General features: G+C 38.5%; 1 long non-coding RNA gene across 1 annotated transcript; it reads right to left on the reverse strand.

The window, feature by feature from the left end:
- Positions 1–5,988: 5,988 nt before the first annotated feature.
- On the reverse strand, positions 5,989–17,384 carry LOC109022467. Its single transcript, XR_002001349.2, has 2 exons — positions 10,102–17,384; positions 5,989–9,815 (listed from the first exon to the last, which is right to left on the reverse strand). It is a non-coding gene; the product is annotated as an uncharacterized LOC109022467 (long non-coding RNA).
- Between the last annotated feature and the right edge of the window lie 19 nt (positions 17,385–17,403).

Genomic DNA, 17,403 nt, shown 5'->3' on the forward strand with positions numbered 1-17,403 from the left:
ATAGTGCTTTTCTTCTGAAACAAAGTGTATGAGGTACAGCGAACAAACTGTAAAGGTAACTAGGCCTTTTGTCATATAGCTCCTCCACCCACTTGTACTTCACTGCACAATAGCTCGTTTACAGATTCAGACCACTCCAGCTCCACACAGAAACAATCCTGTATTGTGAAGTGAATCTACCAGAGGAGTAAAATCTAAAAATACTGCAAAAAGTCTATAACAATCATTTTGTAGAACTCTACGGTTCTTCCCTTAAGAGACAAAGGCTTTCCCAATTTGAATGGGTAATAACAGACTTAGTCACTCCTTACTTGAGTGTGACTAATAGCCTGCAAAAGCGAAAAAAAACATATGTACCAAATGAAGCTGCTTATCTCTTAAAATAAAATAAAATTATTTGTACTGAAGCAAAAGTAGTTGTAATGCGAAAACCCATGTTATTTCCTCTCCAGTGTCCTCTGGGGAGAACAAAGCACTTTGCAGCACAGAGACATTCCTGCATGTGCTACCCAGGACAAGCTATAGGTGCTTGCTTACACCAGCCGGTAGAAGCAGCAGCTACAGAATAGTGATAGGTAGAAAAACTAGCAAAGCACATGGATCAGCCAGCAATCTGCCTAGTCAGCCATTCATTAACACAAGTAAATCATGGGAGACCGGTTAGGCTGCTGGGAAAGTCTGGAAGAAAAGACGGATAGCCTACCTACACTCAACTTGCACTTTCACCTCACAGAGAATAGCAACTCCATCCCCCTCAAGCCGCTATAATAGAATAAAGATAAACGCAGGGATTATGCCAAGTTGACCCCAGGCTTTGTTCTTTCCCTCCAAGCATATTCAGTGAAAAGGTCTAAACACACATCTGATTTGACAAGCATTCAGATTCACAAAGAACATGGTGAAAGTGAAATCATACTTGGGGCATTCATGGGTCCCTATGTCAAAGGTCATTCAGCAGTGTTTCAGCTGCTTGCTAGGATGTGAAATGAACTAGTTTAAACCCCCATTGCCACAAACACTGATATACAGTTTATGCCAGCAAAATATGTCATGCAAGTTTAGCAAAATTTAGCTCAGAGATAATATAATTTTTGCATGAACATTTAATCCTCACAATTGGCACTACCTCATCTGGAAAAGATGGATCATTTTCCTTTTTAGCCAGATTCATGTCAACTCATATAACTCATCTGCAGAATATTGAATTATTATTAGAAAGAAGGTCTAACCAAACCATTTATATCCTTCCCTCTTTACATAAAAAAACAAACCCACAGGTTTTTTTTAACCTAACTAGAGGTTAATTAGTTGATTCAAACCGGAAAAAAAAGTCACATTTAAATCACTTAGCTAAACCAGAAAGCTCAAAAAGCTTTATCAAATAACTTATCATTGATTTTCTTAGTTCCTCAAATATTTGAGTCTTCCAGCTGCCATTAAGGATATTTAAAGAAGGCACACAAGAAACCAACTTGAAACAGTAGCAGGCTGGGAAGCTTCAGGGCTACTAAAAGTGGGGGAGCAGCAACTGAAAACCTGCTGAGAAATAACAACAGCGAAGGAAAACAAATGTATTCTTCCAAAGCCTTTGTGAAGCTCGCTCTCAGCTCCGGGCAGCACAGTGGCAAGCCCAGCTGTCGATTCAGCAAGCTGCAAGACTGTCACTCCAAAAGAGGTCACAGTTCAGCAAGCAAGTTGTTATTTGTTTTTACTGCCAATGAAGAGGTCTACACCCTAAACTGTGGTATTCCTGAGGCACTGTTTTCATAGGAACAACTCTATTTCTTTACGTCATACAAATAATTTAGCATTTTCCCACCAGTAGACATCAGTAGATGTCTTAACTTGAGAGAATTACAAACCTCACTTTATTACAGGAGATGGTTTCACATAAGGATGCTGGCTTACCAAAGCTGGCAATCAGACATGCTTCTGTCACTTTGTCAGCAACCCAGACTCCCCCAAGCTGAAGAGTAAGGCACCAACATCTCCTACTACTACCACCTCTAGCTCCTATGCCAAAGCATTGTGAGTGCATCTGCTAAAACACAGCCTCTATTCCTCATGGTTTCCACCAAAGGCATACAATTTGGTATCAGCAGACATGGGACTGCCCAACTAACTGCTTCTCAAGGCAGCAGCAAGAGGGCTGTGTTTAGTGGGACACATGCCATTAACTGACAGGAATTAGTTACATTACATGCTCTCATCTCAAACACTAGGGCATCAATTTAAATAACCCTTGGGCAGGAGACAGTCTTTATTATTTTGACAAATGGGGAAAAAAAACACTTCTCAAAGAAGCACAAAATATGCTTGTTCTTTTTTGGCTAAGGAAATAGCCCCCCTGAATCCTGCAGATGCTCAGTATGACTTCTTCATCTGCACCTTTCCCACATGAATAACTAAGATTCCGTTAGAAGTAGAAGATTGACGTGACCTCAAAGACTGAATATTTTGTTCCAGAGCCCCCAAGCCTAAATGGAAAACTACATGTAGGCTTTCCATGAGTGTCCCACTTGCAGAAATAGAGAAAAACAGCAAAAATAACACTTCTAGAGGGTTTGATACAGGAGAGATGACTAAAAAACACTTATTCTTTCTCACGTGAGGATGACAACACAAGCATCACAAGGCAATGCAGGCCTCACTTCTCTCCAAATCCCTTCTGTCCCCCGCTGTGAACAAAGCACATTGCTTTCCTAATGCCTGGCAGGTTGTGTTTAAGATGGTACAGAAATCCCTCCTTTTCTATCATGCTGTGTAAGCAAACAGATTTGTCATGTTGGTCCAGTTGCTTACTAGTTTTACAGTATTCTGAGTTTTGTAGATGGCTGTGATGGCTACCAGTTAATTTGGGAATCTGTGACATACAGACAAATAAGACTCAGTTAATAAAACCTTAAAAAACAAAACAAAAAATAGAATCAGAGGTATAGATTAGTCTCATCAATAACACCCAAGGCAGTAATATCAACATGCTTTTGGCTGTATAGTTTTGCAGAACACCATTACAAGTCAACATCAAAAGGAAATCTAAGGGCAAGTACAAGTGAATGAACCTGAATGATTTTGAATACATGCTTCCTCCAAAACAGAACTTGACACTCCTTCTCATACGCTGCAGGCTGATCAGCTGAGGATTACATTTCAGTCTCTGCAAGTTACCCAAATTAAAGAGTTCCCAACTGTATCAGAGACTGTCCACTGAAGTACCCTGTAATAGTCACATAGGTTTTCCAGAACGGCATGATTTACTCCAAGAAACCTAAACCACCTATTATTACAGCAGAGATAATCATATGCTTTATTTAAGCTGAAAAACATAGATTTGGCTTTTTTTGGTAGCATATTTTCCCATCTCTAAAACAGTCTTGCTTGGAAGAAGGGGAAGAATGGAGGAAAATAAACATTGTAGCTCTGCACATCTTAAAATCTTGATGTTCTTGGACAGCTAGATAAGCATGACAGGATTCACTACTTCATCCAGGAGCGAGAATATTGCACTGACTCATTTAACTTCTTTTAATAACTATTCCATTCCAGAATAAGGAAAAAACCATGAGGCTCTATAACATCTGTCTATACAGCATGTCTAAAAGACTCTTCTTTGTATTTGCTGGAGTCACCAGGATTCACACAGGGCCTACAACACATAGAAAAGATGGCAATGAACAATATTTCACATATCCTAACTTGTCTACTGCAGAAACAAATCTGTTCTAGCTAAGAAAAACAGCAGACAATTAAAAGACAGGTAAACTGTATGGTCCTGGGCTGAAGTAGGGAGCAAGAGCAAATCACCATAAACCTGTGAGCTTCCACATCTAATAGTATTGTTCTGGTCAAAGCTTAAGGCAAGGGCTGGCCACTATGGTTCACAACAGGAAAACTGAGGTGGGGGGACAAAAGGTGAAGGATACAGCATTTTCTAAGCATCTCATTTTGTGACAAGCATTGCACTTCTGTTTGCACAACGCCTTCTGTAAATTCATAGTTTGTACACTAGATACTTTACAGAGGAGACGCTAAGTTCAGTCCGCATCCTCCTCACTCCAATCAGCAAAAGACAGTCTCTTTGAATAGTTTTAAATTATGCTGTAGTTTGAATTAAATCTAGCAATGAATATTCTGAACTGGTTAACTTTGTAACCTAAAAAATATAGATTTACAAGTTTCTGCCCCATGCAAATTCAGACACTTCATAGCTCTGCAGCTGGTACTCTAAATTAAAAAGTCCTAAACTCAGGATTCCAAACCTGCTGTACTAGTATTTGACAACAAAAAAATTATGAAGAGATCTTAAGCATCAACCCAAAGGCTGTTATAACTGAGGGCTCATCTTGTTTATTAGTACTAGGATTATATTTTACTAGGGCATTTTTAAATAGAAAACTTCAACCATACTCATTAACCAAATGTTTACTTCCAAACTAACAGGTACTAGCAGGACCCAGAAAGTTCCCAAAAATTCCTGGTTTTAGTGAATTTGTCTGAAAGGGACATTTAGAAACTGTAGCACTTGGTCAGGGAGACTGACATACCATATCACTTCCCATTAATCAAGAGCAAGCATTCAACTCTAGGAAGCAAGGACACTGGATTCCACACACTCCACTCCACCCCTCAGTGGTATATATCACATCATAAGGCTTTTCCTATGGATGTTTGGAATATATTAGCACAGATCCTTTCATATCTACAAACTTTCCTCATATTATGCTGTTTGAGTCAGCTATACCACCATCTCACCTTAAATAACACATAAAACCACAGGTAAAGCTGTCCACCAAAATAATATTTTTTCTGTACCTAAATACTTTTAAGATAATAAAACCCCCATTTTCCACATTCTCTTCTGGTTAAGTGAAGATCATCTTTCAACTGTTCTGCCACTCTGCTCTTCTGCAATTTTCCGTATCTGTCCTGAAAACAAGCCTTGGCACAATACTGTAGCCTTGCCAGCCAGGTCAGTCGAAGGCAATACCCTTCTCAGTCTGCTGTACAACTATGAAAATCCTATAAAAGACAAGAACAGGTCTAGATCATTTTATTCATATTCATAAATGCAGCTCTCCTAAGCTGCATTAATGTGCAACACACTGCTTTCAGGAGTGTCAATTAAGTCACAGATGTTGAAAGATTTGTAAAATATGTAGCTAACTCCTTCCCCCCTAAGAGAGTTCACTTTCTTATTCTTACTCAGATGTCTTTACATCATTTACCTATGAATACACCTCCCTTTCCATCTGTGACTGCAGAAACTAGTGGCTTCCTACTGTAAACCACAGCAATCACATGGGGCAAGGAAAGAGGAGACAAGAAAAACCCCACAGATTTCTCTTAAACTAGTCTGGAATGTATTTTATTTGTCACCAGTTACATACTACCCACTGTTAGAGATAGTTAACTGAGCTTTAGTTTTATCACCAGCTTCCTTGCTAAGTAGCTACAGTCTTCAGCACCATAAAAAGGTTATATGATTATAGAAACAATTCTGGATGCAAAATAAAAATGTACGTAAAGAGAATTAATACTGCTGTCAAGGGAGCAGCATTTGTGGAGCTCTATGGTATAATCAGTTTTGGTTGTTTCCTTTTTCTTGGGAGAGGGGGAGGAAGCAATGGGCAGCAGATTTTATTGGAGGACAGGAAGGGAGCAGAAATTTTTGGGAAGGGTTTTTGCTTAAGGCAAATCAATCCAAGAGACTGGGGAAAGTTGGTGTGCAATACGTAGCTAAAAGGAGATTGTCGAAGGACATGATCCTTACAACAAACAGCATCCTCATCCAGACCAGTCACAAGGAGACCTGGCAGGAGCTAACAGAATGAGAAAAATAATGCTTGTTCAAACAGTATTCCCATTTTATTTATTAAACATCACAATTCATACATTTTGCTGCTAATGCATAGATTTCCAGAGTCCACTTCAGCAGTAATCACGACATATTGAACAGACTACAACAAGCAAGACAAACCACACCAAATGTCAGTTAAGAGGTATGTTTAATCAGCATTTTAAGACAAGTTTTCCATTTTTTAACAATACACCCATATTCTATATATCAAATTGTTTTTATCCTGACTTGCCAGTTAGCTTGGAAGCTCATATATATCAGCTGTCTTAATTTCCTGAGCAGATGCAAACCAGGAAGATCTTCCATTTAGCATAAATTAACATACTGCACCTGTTCTGTTTTGTTTTTTTTTTTTACAGGGGAGAGCACCTTTTAGAGCTTGAATGCCATAAAAACAAACAAAAAAATCTTCTTGAGAGCTGTAACTGGAATTTAGAAGTGCACAAGCAGCCACTACTGCTTACTGACACGGTAAACTGTAGACAATCAAGAGGGCTTTTTAAACACCAAATTCTTAAAACAGCTAAGTAGAGCTGTCAAAAAAAACTTGATAAGATTCCCTGCTAGTTTTCCTGCTACTATGCCTCTGCACACAGCTTCATTTTTCTACTGACAATGATCCAACTCTCTACAGCTTTATATTTCATGTCCTTCTCCAGCATCTGGATTCCCTGCATCTCAGCCATGTTCCTGGCCCAATTTCCTTCAAATCTGTATTAGCACATCTTCCAAAAGATTTCATAAACCTAACACAGTTCTGCAGGGCAGATTATGTAATCCTGTAACTAAGCAAAACATTAGAGATAAAAAAATTGAAAAGAAAGGAAAAAAACACACACACCTGCATGATGAAAATGAAACCGAGCCATCATGCTGTTACTCCCTTCCTTCCCCCACACATATACAGCAATCAGGAATAGCAAGTAGTACATCAGCGATTTAGCTCATAAGTATTTTCCTTCTAGAACCATCAGCAATGCTCTGTAAAGCACCTAGGAATACTTTTGATGGTTAAAAAAAAAATTAAGTTTATTTTACACCCATTAACATGATCATAAACCAAAGGCTACTCTCCATCTCCCCAGTACAGACATCTTCCATGGCAAGCTTGTCATTTTTTGCTTTATAATGGAGTCATTTTATTGTATGCAAGAAGCCCCAGGCATTCTGTACAGCCCATTACTCTTTGCTGCCCACATTCAGATGGCTAATCTGCTATCAGCCAGAAGCTTGACAGACAAAAGGAAAAGGCAGGAAAACAGCACATGCAGCTGCACATGCGCACACACACTTCAGCTACAAAGTGTTCCGACAGTAGACCCAAAAATGAACAAGACACACATTGGATTGACAGTCCTACTTAAAACTGTGGTTGAAGGAAGACACATGAATTCTTTAAAGGTAGACAGGTTGGGGAAACATTTAAAGGATAAAAAGCTTCATTAGGATGCCTATTAAGACACATTAAGGCACAAACCTGGGAGACTTTACACAGCAAGAGAACACCTTGGAACTTGAAAAGTCACAAACATTTTTGTTCTGAGAATTTGGAATATGAGACCTTCAAAATGCTTAAAATATTATCAAAATTCAGAAAGATGAAACAAGAGCTAAATACAGGAAACTGTAAACTATTAGAACAAGACATTTTACAACCTTCCAATTTCAGCTCTTCTGGTTTTTAACCAACTCAAAAAAAAACTCACTCTTTTCTCAAAAGCTGTATATATTTTCTATATGCCAAAGTATTGTGACACCATACACATGAAAAAAACAAATGCAATTAAATGATTTGCATCTGTATGCAAATAATTTAATTGCATTTGTTTTTTTCACAACAAGGAATTTTTAAATTACTTTTTTCCAGGCATGTGACATAAATACATGGCGAAGGCTTGCAACTTCTAAAGAAAAGAAAATACCCGTATATACTGGAGTTCTTAACCACCCTACTTTATTTCACTTCTGAAGGAAAGCATCTTAGCACTGTCACAAGCACTACTGCCAAAAATATTTTTGAAGCATCAGATCCACAGACAGCAGTTTGCATCAGACATCTCGTAAGAATTTTCTGTCAGGATCATAAACCCCTGCTGTGTCTGATGATTTTTATTTGACTAGGTTTATTTGTATCCTTTACAGTTGGAAAGTTAAAATTCTCCTTTTGTGAACTGGCTTACCTCACAGAAATGGAGAATCTGCCACTAGTTTTATTCACTCACATGCTGAGGAAAAAGCCAGGCTCATCTTTTTAAGGTGTCAGTCTCCATCACATAACTACTACATGAACTATGCAGGCGAGATTAATCACGTGGTGAAACAGAACTATGGCATGTTATCCTGCGTGATGTGTCACTGGAACTATTTCCCCTTTCCTATGCCACAACTACCAATTAAATTCTGCTTCTCATTTCTAAGGTATTATTTCACTTTTGTGCAGAAAGCCTCACAGCATTCTGATTGCACTATAGAACCAATTCCATCTTCCAATATTTGCTCAAAATCACATTCAGTGTTCCAGGAATACAGTACGTCACTTCCAAATCTGGAAAATGTACAAGGTAAGCCTTACCATGAAGGGCAGAAATTGTCAGAATAGACCGTTCTACAGAATTCGTCTCTGTGGTTTTACTATCATTACAACACTTATGAACAGAAGTCTACCTTGTGTTACTACTGGGAGCATCCAAGCCAGTCTAAAAGATGAAATTATTGGATTTAACTACAGATATACATACATAGATAGATGTAGATTCACATATGTCTACAAAACAAATCCATACTGGAAATGCAAATTAACTTTCAGCACTCAGTAGCTAGAATGTATCAAAACAGGCGGTTACAACAAGCCATCCTACAATCTGATCCTATCTAAAGTTGGCAAGAAGACTGTTTTCTTGTTGCCTTTCAGATATTGGAAGTTCTGAAATCCCCTGCTGAGCCTTGTCCTGCAGGTCCAGTACTTGTCTCCTGCAGCCATCTGCAGTACCTCCTCAATAGCAGCACCTCCCCGACAGAACTCTGCAACCTTATCTTCCTTTTCCACATGTACAAGGTAAGAAGGGAAAAAAAATTACTACATTTGCATATGTAATTATGGTGCAGCTCAGTAGTGAGCAAAAAATTACTGGAAGTTGAGAACAGCTATGCCCGATGACCACACCTTAGTATTTCAAATGAAAATGCTTAGCAAGGAAGGGGAAGGGACAGCAGCAGGGAAGGAAGCCAGTCATTACAGCTCCAAATCTGCTTCAAAGTCCTTATTCACCACCTCATGCTCTTTACCAGGCAAACTGTACCTAGGTCCTTCCTGTGAACAATAGCATAAGAATGAATCCAGTAGTGTGAGATTGGTTCTATTTTGCTTGACTTAACCAAATAGCTGTGCCAGAAATACTGCGAAGAAAAGAAAAGGCTATGGAAAGATATAAAACAAGATGGAAAATTAACCAGGTTACAGATTCTGAACAGTATCTCCTTTTCCAGTCTAAGACTTAACATGACTTGCAGTAAATAGCTTACAGGAACTAAAGAGCAATTATAAAATGGACTAGAAGGTATGAAGAAGGAAAATCTGATACATACCTGGAAGCACACAAGGCAAAAATACCTCAAGGCATTAAGAAAAACTGTTTGAAGACAAGTGCATCTTAGAAAAAGGGACAAATCATCTCCCTGATGCTTCTGGGCATTAATAAAAATTATGTTAGCTCAGGTGAGGAGGAAGGTGTTAGGAAAACAGACAAATAAAAAGCTCAACCTGCTTCTTTAGGGATGTACCAGTTCAACAAAAATCAACTTAAGTCTTGTAGTTAAGACAAGATTTTTCTGTTCTTTATTTTGCCCTTTTTTCAGATGGAATAGATTTCCCCAGGCCTTTTTTTCAAATTGTGCTGCATTTGTGATGTTTTGTAATATCATTTTGCCTTCTTCCATATACACATCTGTGGATTGATGCCTACAAAATAGAACAGAAAATTGCCCTCACTGTCTGTCAGCTGTGTATCAAAGAGATTTGGGAAAGGGATATTTGCTGAAATGATGAAAACATTTTATAGCACAATAACTGAAGGTGTTCTCTAGCATCACTGGCCCAACTAGCATTTGATCCTAACAAGGACAGGCACACTAGCTCATAGGTAAAAATACTCTCTACCACATCAGACTCTTAACCCCTTTACTTCAATTATTGTCCATGAAAGTCACTCTCAGGATCATGGTGAATGGCAAGGTTTGTAACTCACTTATCTCCAATGATCTTGCCAGCTCCTCCAGTGTTCCTGATCTATCACTTGACCTGTGAGAAGCTAAAGAACCGAGGAGTTGCAGAAAGAGAGGATATCTGCATCAAAAGAAGTACAGTATACCATGCAGTTAGTTAAGGAACAGTTGTTTCTTTTCTTTCTGATACACTCCAATATCATAGAGGGTTCTTGGTGTTTAAAGAACTAATTTTACATGTCCTTTCACTGAAGAGCTGCTACTCATATTCACAGATACTAAGTGAACAGGATGCAATGTCATCTCAGCACAGCAAAGAATTTTTTTTGCTCTCTTTTTCAGTTATAATTAAGCACCTTACCACATCCCAAAGAATACATTCATCGTTAGACATGTTCATTTGCTTTACACAGTTCTCCAAAAATAGGATCAATGGAACACATTGAACGGAGAGCAACAAGAAAGATGCTACCAAACAGAAACCAAATATTTGTAAGGAAGCCAATAAAGGATGCCCATTTTCAGGTTTTAACCTTTGGGTGACAGCAGCTGTTAACCAAACTTCTTTGAAACAACGGGGGTAAAGTCCTCACATCAAGGAGATTGTGACAGCTGGGAATGACAGCTGAAAAGGAGAGAACTGAAACAGGCTGCTTTCAAATAGTACTGACTTCTCAAAAATGAGAAAGCATATTTTTAGTTAACTTCTGTTGCTCTGAAAAAGCATGTTAAAATAAAAGATATAGTTACATTACAGTAATGGTTTCTGAGACAATAAGAGTGAGGCAAAGTAGAAAAGGCTCCTTTCTTCTCTACTGTCCCTTCTGGGGACAAATGTACAAGTCTAAAGAAACCCAGTTAATATGTTCAGCACTACCCAACTGAAACATCTGAATTCTGCTGCTCCACACACAGATAAAAATTTAAGAAGTTTCTTCTTTCTACTATACCATCACCTATCCTCTTAACATATGAATATAAGCTGCCAGGTACTTACATAAGGAATTGGATGTACAGGCCAAGATACAGGAAGACTCAGTACATACATTTTTACTGCCTGAAAGATGCTTACATGCTGTGTGATGGAAGTAGTATTTTTCTCAGGAGTACTGAAATAAATTTATAAAGCTATGCTGCATTTAACTGGAGTTAGTATTTTATCCATCAAGTCTCACTGCTCTTGACTGGGCTTCCCATTCTCCTTGGCTGTCACTCAGGAATATTATTTATCTATGCAAGAAAGAGATAAATAGATTATTAAATAAACATATTTAAAATAAATATATTAAATAAACAATAGGAAAAATAAAAGCAACTCCACTCTTTCCTTAAAAGAAATGGTCACAAAGGTTAGAAAGTTGCAACTGTGAACAGTTTTTTAAAATATCAAGTTTTTGTTACTTTTGCCAACAACAATAAAATAAGATGCAAGGAACTGGACAACCAGAAAAGCAAGCATGACTTAGACATAAATGAGCCCATAATATTTAGCTAAAAAAAAAAACAACAACAAAGAGTGTTGGAGGTGATGACTTATAAAAGGTTTAAAAAACTTGCCAACATAACATGGAAGTAGAAAGCATTACAAAACAATACATTCATGAAGCCCCCTACAGAACTCAACAATTCCAGTATTTCAAGGCATCACCCAGCCAACTGAGGTCAAAGCTATTTACTGCTGTGTTCTTCCCATGCAGCAGACAAATACATTCCTCCCTGGAAGGCCAGCAAGGTGCATCACAAATCAGGTATCAGACCTTCAGTGAGAAACACACTGCTCCCCTACCTATTCCACTCTCCCTCCTTCCCCATACACTTGAGGCTTTGCCTCACCCATCCAGCATTCATGCATACAATCCTCTGCTCTCCAACCTTTGCTTAGGGGTTTGTCCATGTTTTATTTTTATTTTTTTTAACTGAAGACTTCAAATAGCATTTCCCTCAGCAGGAAAGAATCCCTACCCAAACTGATGTATTGCAGCATCTCATGACTGGAGCTAACCACACATCTTCACAAATGAAGATATGAGAACACTCTTTACACCCACCTTTGCCTCACGCTGCCCAGGCAGGAGCAGCACCCACCTGCACCCACAGCCACTTCCCACACAGCTCCACCTGTGACAAACAGCTGTGGTGGTAAAACCCAGACCTGCATGTGTTTGACTTACCCAGGCCTGACACATGTTTCTGGGAAATTTTTGTTTTGAGGAGGACTTATGCTTTTTTACCAACTTACCATTTTCAAATATTAGAAATACCAGTAATACACTGAGACCATTCTTCAGTCATTACTGTCACAACAAAAGCAACATCTGATGAAATAATTTCTGCCCAGATGTTAAACTCCAAGAAAACAGCCCTCTTTAAAACTCTCCACATCCCAGCAGGGGTGTTGATGTCAATGCAGTCTTTAACTAATTCCCTCCTGATGTGATTTATTTTTGTCGACCCTTGCATCACTGAACTTAAGATTTGGGAATACAAAACACACCAGAAGACAACATTCTACTTCTCTGGTACATCATTTCATAGACTATGAAGACAGGAAACATCACCAGTAAAAATGCTATCTTAATACCATCCAAAAATAGCTAAAGACAAAATTGAGTTTTGCTTCTTGCCACTTGTTTGCTGAAAGCAAAAATATTCCAATAAATATGAAAGAACTTAAACAATTAAGCTGAAAGGAATAGTAACTACCAAATGACAAAACTATTCTTTCCCTTTAAGGCTCTAGATCAAGCCAAATGCAAGGGTAGTCCTGAGGATTAAAAATGGATTGAGACTGAGTCTTGCTATGGACTTCCTGTGTGACCTTGGGTAAGTCACTTGAGAATTTAGTTCTCACAAATAACAGGCCTATTATAGCTTCCAGAATGAAGCACCAATGTTTCTGAGACCACAAATGAAAGACAGGGTTCTGCTTACTTATCCAAAACAGAAAAGATCCTATGTGTGAGTCTTCTTGAAAAATGCAGGTAACAACCACCAAAAATTCAGAAATATTGATGTTAATCAGCTGAAAGTTAACCTGGAACTATACTTGGCAATATGGTACGAAAGCCTACATAAAACAGAGTAATTTTTGGTTTTCAAACCCTACTTGTTGGTATTTGAAACCTATTATGCATAGAATCCTTATGATTTCCAGAGATACAGTATGTACTGTTAAAGATTGGGTTTACAGTTGACAAAGCACACTTACTCCATTCAGCTTCCAACATCAATTAGTTAAATGTTTGTGAAGTGACTACAAACAGCTAATGACTTGAGAGCAGTGAGTTTATATTTTTAGTAAATAATAATGACTGAATTTAGAAGCAGGGATGCTTAAGAGGCATTTGGCCAGATAAGACAGTTCCAGCAGTTTCTCTGCAATAGAGAGAAGATGATCAAAAATCAGTTAAAAAACCTCAACAAGCAAAAAACCTACAACCCAAGTTTCACAGAAGTTAATTTTATTTCTTCACCATAGTAATACAGAGTCTTACACACGTTAAAAATGTCTACCATTCCTCAATGGCATTTTAAACTCTATTAAAACTGATGTTTCCACATGAGTAAAGGTATTATAGTGATATTTTGACTTCAGAGTGCTTCAGCTTCTCCCCCCAGCACTGGAAAACTTCTACAAGAAGAAATTACAGGTTAATACCACAAGTGGAGTCTCAGTGGGGAAGGAAGCAGGGAACAGCTGTAGAACCCCTTCTTCCTGCTCCGTCCACAGAGAAGCTGCTTACAGAGAGCAAGAGCCCAACCAAAGTCAGTAACACCAATTAACAGGACCTGTCATAAAGCCCAGAGTCCACAGAAACCCCTCCCCACTGAGACTATCTGATGTAACTAAAAATATTCAACAGAAAATTTGGACTGAATTCAAAGAAGTCACATCCTCAGACTTCTAACTAAAGAAACTGAGTGATTTCTATGAGTGAGAAGCCCACGACAGAAGAAAAGTTTCATCTTATCACTACTTTTCATTAACCCTTTCACAGCAGCATACACACAGAGCCCTACAAGCAAGGCAAACTGTTTCAGGAAACAAATTACCTTAAAAAAAACCCCAGCTCCTTCAGGTAGTTAATTACCTTAAGACACCCTGCTTTACAACTGACAGAGAAATTAAGAGATAGTGACCTTTTTAAGAGAACTACATTATATTTCAATAGCTAACATTAAAACAGAAGTACTACTTGTTTTTAAGAGAGAAGGTTTCCTTGGTCTCAAACAGTTAATTCAATTGTCTGTGTAGACCTGTTCACTGTGCCTGGAATTTTAACTCAGGCTACATTCCACAAATCCCAAATTGCAAATTTAAATTAACACTAGAGTGAAAACATGATACCTAGCAAAAAAGAAAGGCAAGGGGCAAGAGAAGACTGGCACAACCAGGAATGCTGTATCCCAAGTGTCACTAACACCTGACACCCTTCCAGTAGTTAACACCTTGGAGCTAAAAGAAATATGCTTTTGCCATATTCAAAGGGCCTTTCTTACAGTTCTGAGCTTAGTAGCAAAATTTTATATGAAATTGTTATCTAACAGAAATAAAAAGAGAGGAGCATCAACTGTAAAGCAACTGAAATAGCACTCTAATGAGTCAATTTACATAACCTTTTGGTAATGAACTCACTGTGACCAAGGCCGGCTTATTTATACCTTCTCCTCACATGTACCTGACAGCGTGCAGAATTTACTCAAACATTCTTCTTTTTACCATTAAATATGCATGTGAAAACATGAAGGCATACTTGCATTATTTTCAGAACATCGATACTTAAGGTTGATATCTTTTTATACTCTTGGAAGGAAAGTTTTAAATATTTTGTTTGTTTTACTTATCTCACAGCATTACTGAAGAACAAGAGGTGTCACTTTTAGTTTTGATGTTTAGCAAGAACTGAGACAATCCCATAACATACATGAGAGAAGCTAAGAAAGCAATTAATCCTGACTGCAAACTAACTCAGAATAAGAAAACCTTTGCTGATACTGAATCTATTTGAAGTCTACACAGGAGTCTCACAAGAGCGTGGCTATGCAGATGACCGGCAAAAAATACTCAAGCCGTGTCTTTTTCCTCCTCTTCATTTTTCTATCAAAAGAGGAGGAGAAGGGGAAGAAGTAGATAGGATGAGAGACTTCCTACCAGTGCTGTGTTTCTGCTGTATCACATTATCTCAACACTTTGTTAACTGTTCTGCTGTAGCAGATGTTTTTGTGTATTGGCCAGAACTAAGGACAATGACACAGGGTAGTTTTCTTCAGGTAGGAAGTGCCAGATTTCCTTGTAAGTGGAGGCTTTAACGGCAGCACCAATCGGCTCTTTGCTGATCTCCCATAGGGAGCAATAAACAAGGTAGAAAAGGAACCAGCTCTAGAGTTAAGAAGGTAAGACTGTCTTTCCAGATAAGTTAATGAACCAGGATGGCTCCCAAACACAGAGAGAAAGCAGGGAAAATAAAGAAAAAAAACAAAACAAAAGTTTAGAGTGTAAGAATAGCTATATTAAGTTTTTTACAAGAGGTAAAAAGAAGAAAAGTTTACAGTATAATAACTCAATGCCATAGCCCAGTATCATTAACTGGCACACTGGATGTTTAGTGCAATCTCTCTGTAATAATCTCCTATTCTGTGGGAATCTAGAGAGGAAACAGCATAAAAATGCTTTTGTTTCTTACAAACAAGCCAGTTGTTTATGCATCTCCCCTATGCCCATTCCTCATTAACAGAAGATATCTCTAAGAACCAAGTGCATTTAAAGACTTTGAGAAAAAAAAAGCCTCATACTTATTTATTTTAAAGGTTAAAGGGTTAACATTTTTTCTATGCATTTTCTTCAGTAAATATTTGCAAGTCAAACATAAACCCACTGCTGAGAAATCTCTATTATCCAGATTCTATTATCTAACCAATCCCGATGCTCCGATGCACAATGACTTAAGTTGGTTTTAATTCCTCAATAAAAGGAGCCAAAACCAGCCTAAACCAAGACACACTACATTTTACATTGCAGAACTAGTTGATAAAGAATCAGAGGCTTTTTATAATAAAGGGGGTGCAGCTATGAGGTCCAAAAGTGATGAAGATGAAAGATACCTGGAATGATACCACATCTTATACACCTTTTGTTTTCTGCAAGTGATACACGCTGCGGACAAAACGGTTTGTGCTAAACAGCCTTAAATCTGGTTTTCTAATATTAAGCACAAAGGAAAAACACTGACAGCAAGCGTGGTAAATAAATCCCTCCCTTGAGAATGAAAGCAGCAGACAGGAGGGGGCTGACATGCATGCAGGAGAAAACTAAACACCATCTTTTTTTTCTACCTGCACAAGTTGCCATTTGCTGCAGCAATCAAGGATCTTTTTTTCCCGTCGATTTCAAAAGCCAGGTTTTCAGAAAATTTCTCTCTCAAGGCATCTGTTGATATGCTTTAAGAGTATAGTATTCACATCACTGGATCTTTAAGAGAAAAATCCATTTTCTTTCCTGTTCAGGTAAACATGTTTACAGCTCCTGCACAGACGCTGGGTGGTTTCAGACTCACATGTCACACATGTTGTCGTCAGCAACAAGAAAAGCCCCTTTCTCTAATCATCCACATTTTTAATAAGGTAAAGAGAAAAGCACTTTCCAAACTTACCTTTAGCACAGCCAAATCATGAGCTAAATATAAATATTTACATTAGGACAAGGAATTAATAATACGAGCGTGCAAATAAGAACACTTGCTAGAAAACACACACAGCAAAAATAAGAAAACCCTTTTAAGTTCAACACAATCAAACCAACCCGTTAGCCCCTGGAAAGGCCGTCATTTATCACCACCTTACGCCCTGAACAGTCAGGATTAGAGAGGTGAAGCACCGATCGTGACTCCGATCTATTTCGGAGACTGTTCACTGCATATGAAAACATCTCAGATGGCAGGCAAAGCCTTCCTATCTGTGACCCTGCACAGGAAATGCCACATAAAACCCAAAATTGCCAAGGAGGGTTACAAAATCGCCTAGTCTACATCCTATTCCGAAGAGTCGTGCTACGAGGACCGAACTACTTCTCCATTTTCCAGAAAATAAGTAGAGAGTGGGTGTTACGAGTCTTTATTCCCCCCGCCGTGTACCTTCCCATTGCATCTTAAAGTAACACACGTACCAAAGGGGAAAAAACACCACCCCACAGCAGCCCCTAAGTCTGAAATGTAAATGTAATTCCTTATATAGACTGCAGCAGCTGGTCACACACGCACGGAGAGCGGAGCGGGGGCCCCCCGGCCAAACCGTTACCACCCATTATTATACAAACAGGTACCTCCGAA

Source organism: Parus major, chromosome 2 (assembly GCF_001522545.3).
Source record: "Parus major isolate Abel chromosome 2, Parus_major1.1, whole genome shotgun sequence".
NCBI classification, from domain to species: domain Eukaryota; kingdom Metazoa; phylum Chordata; class Aves; order Passeriformes; family Paridae; genus Parus; species Parus major.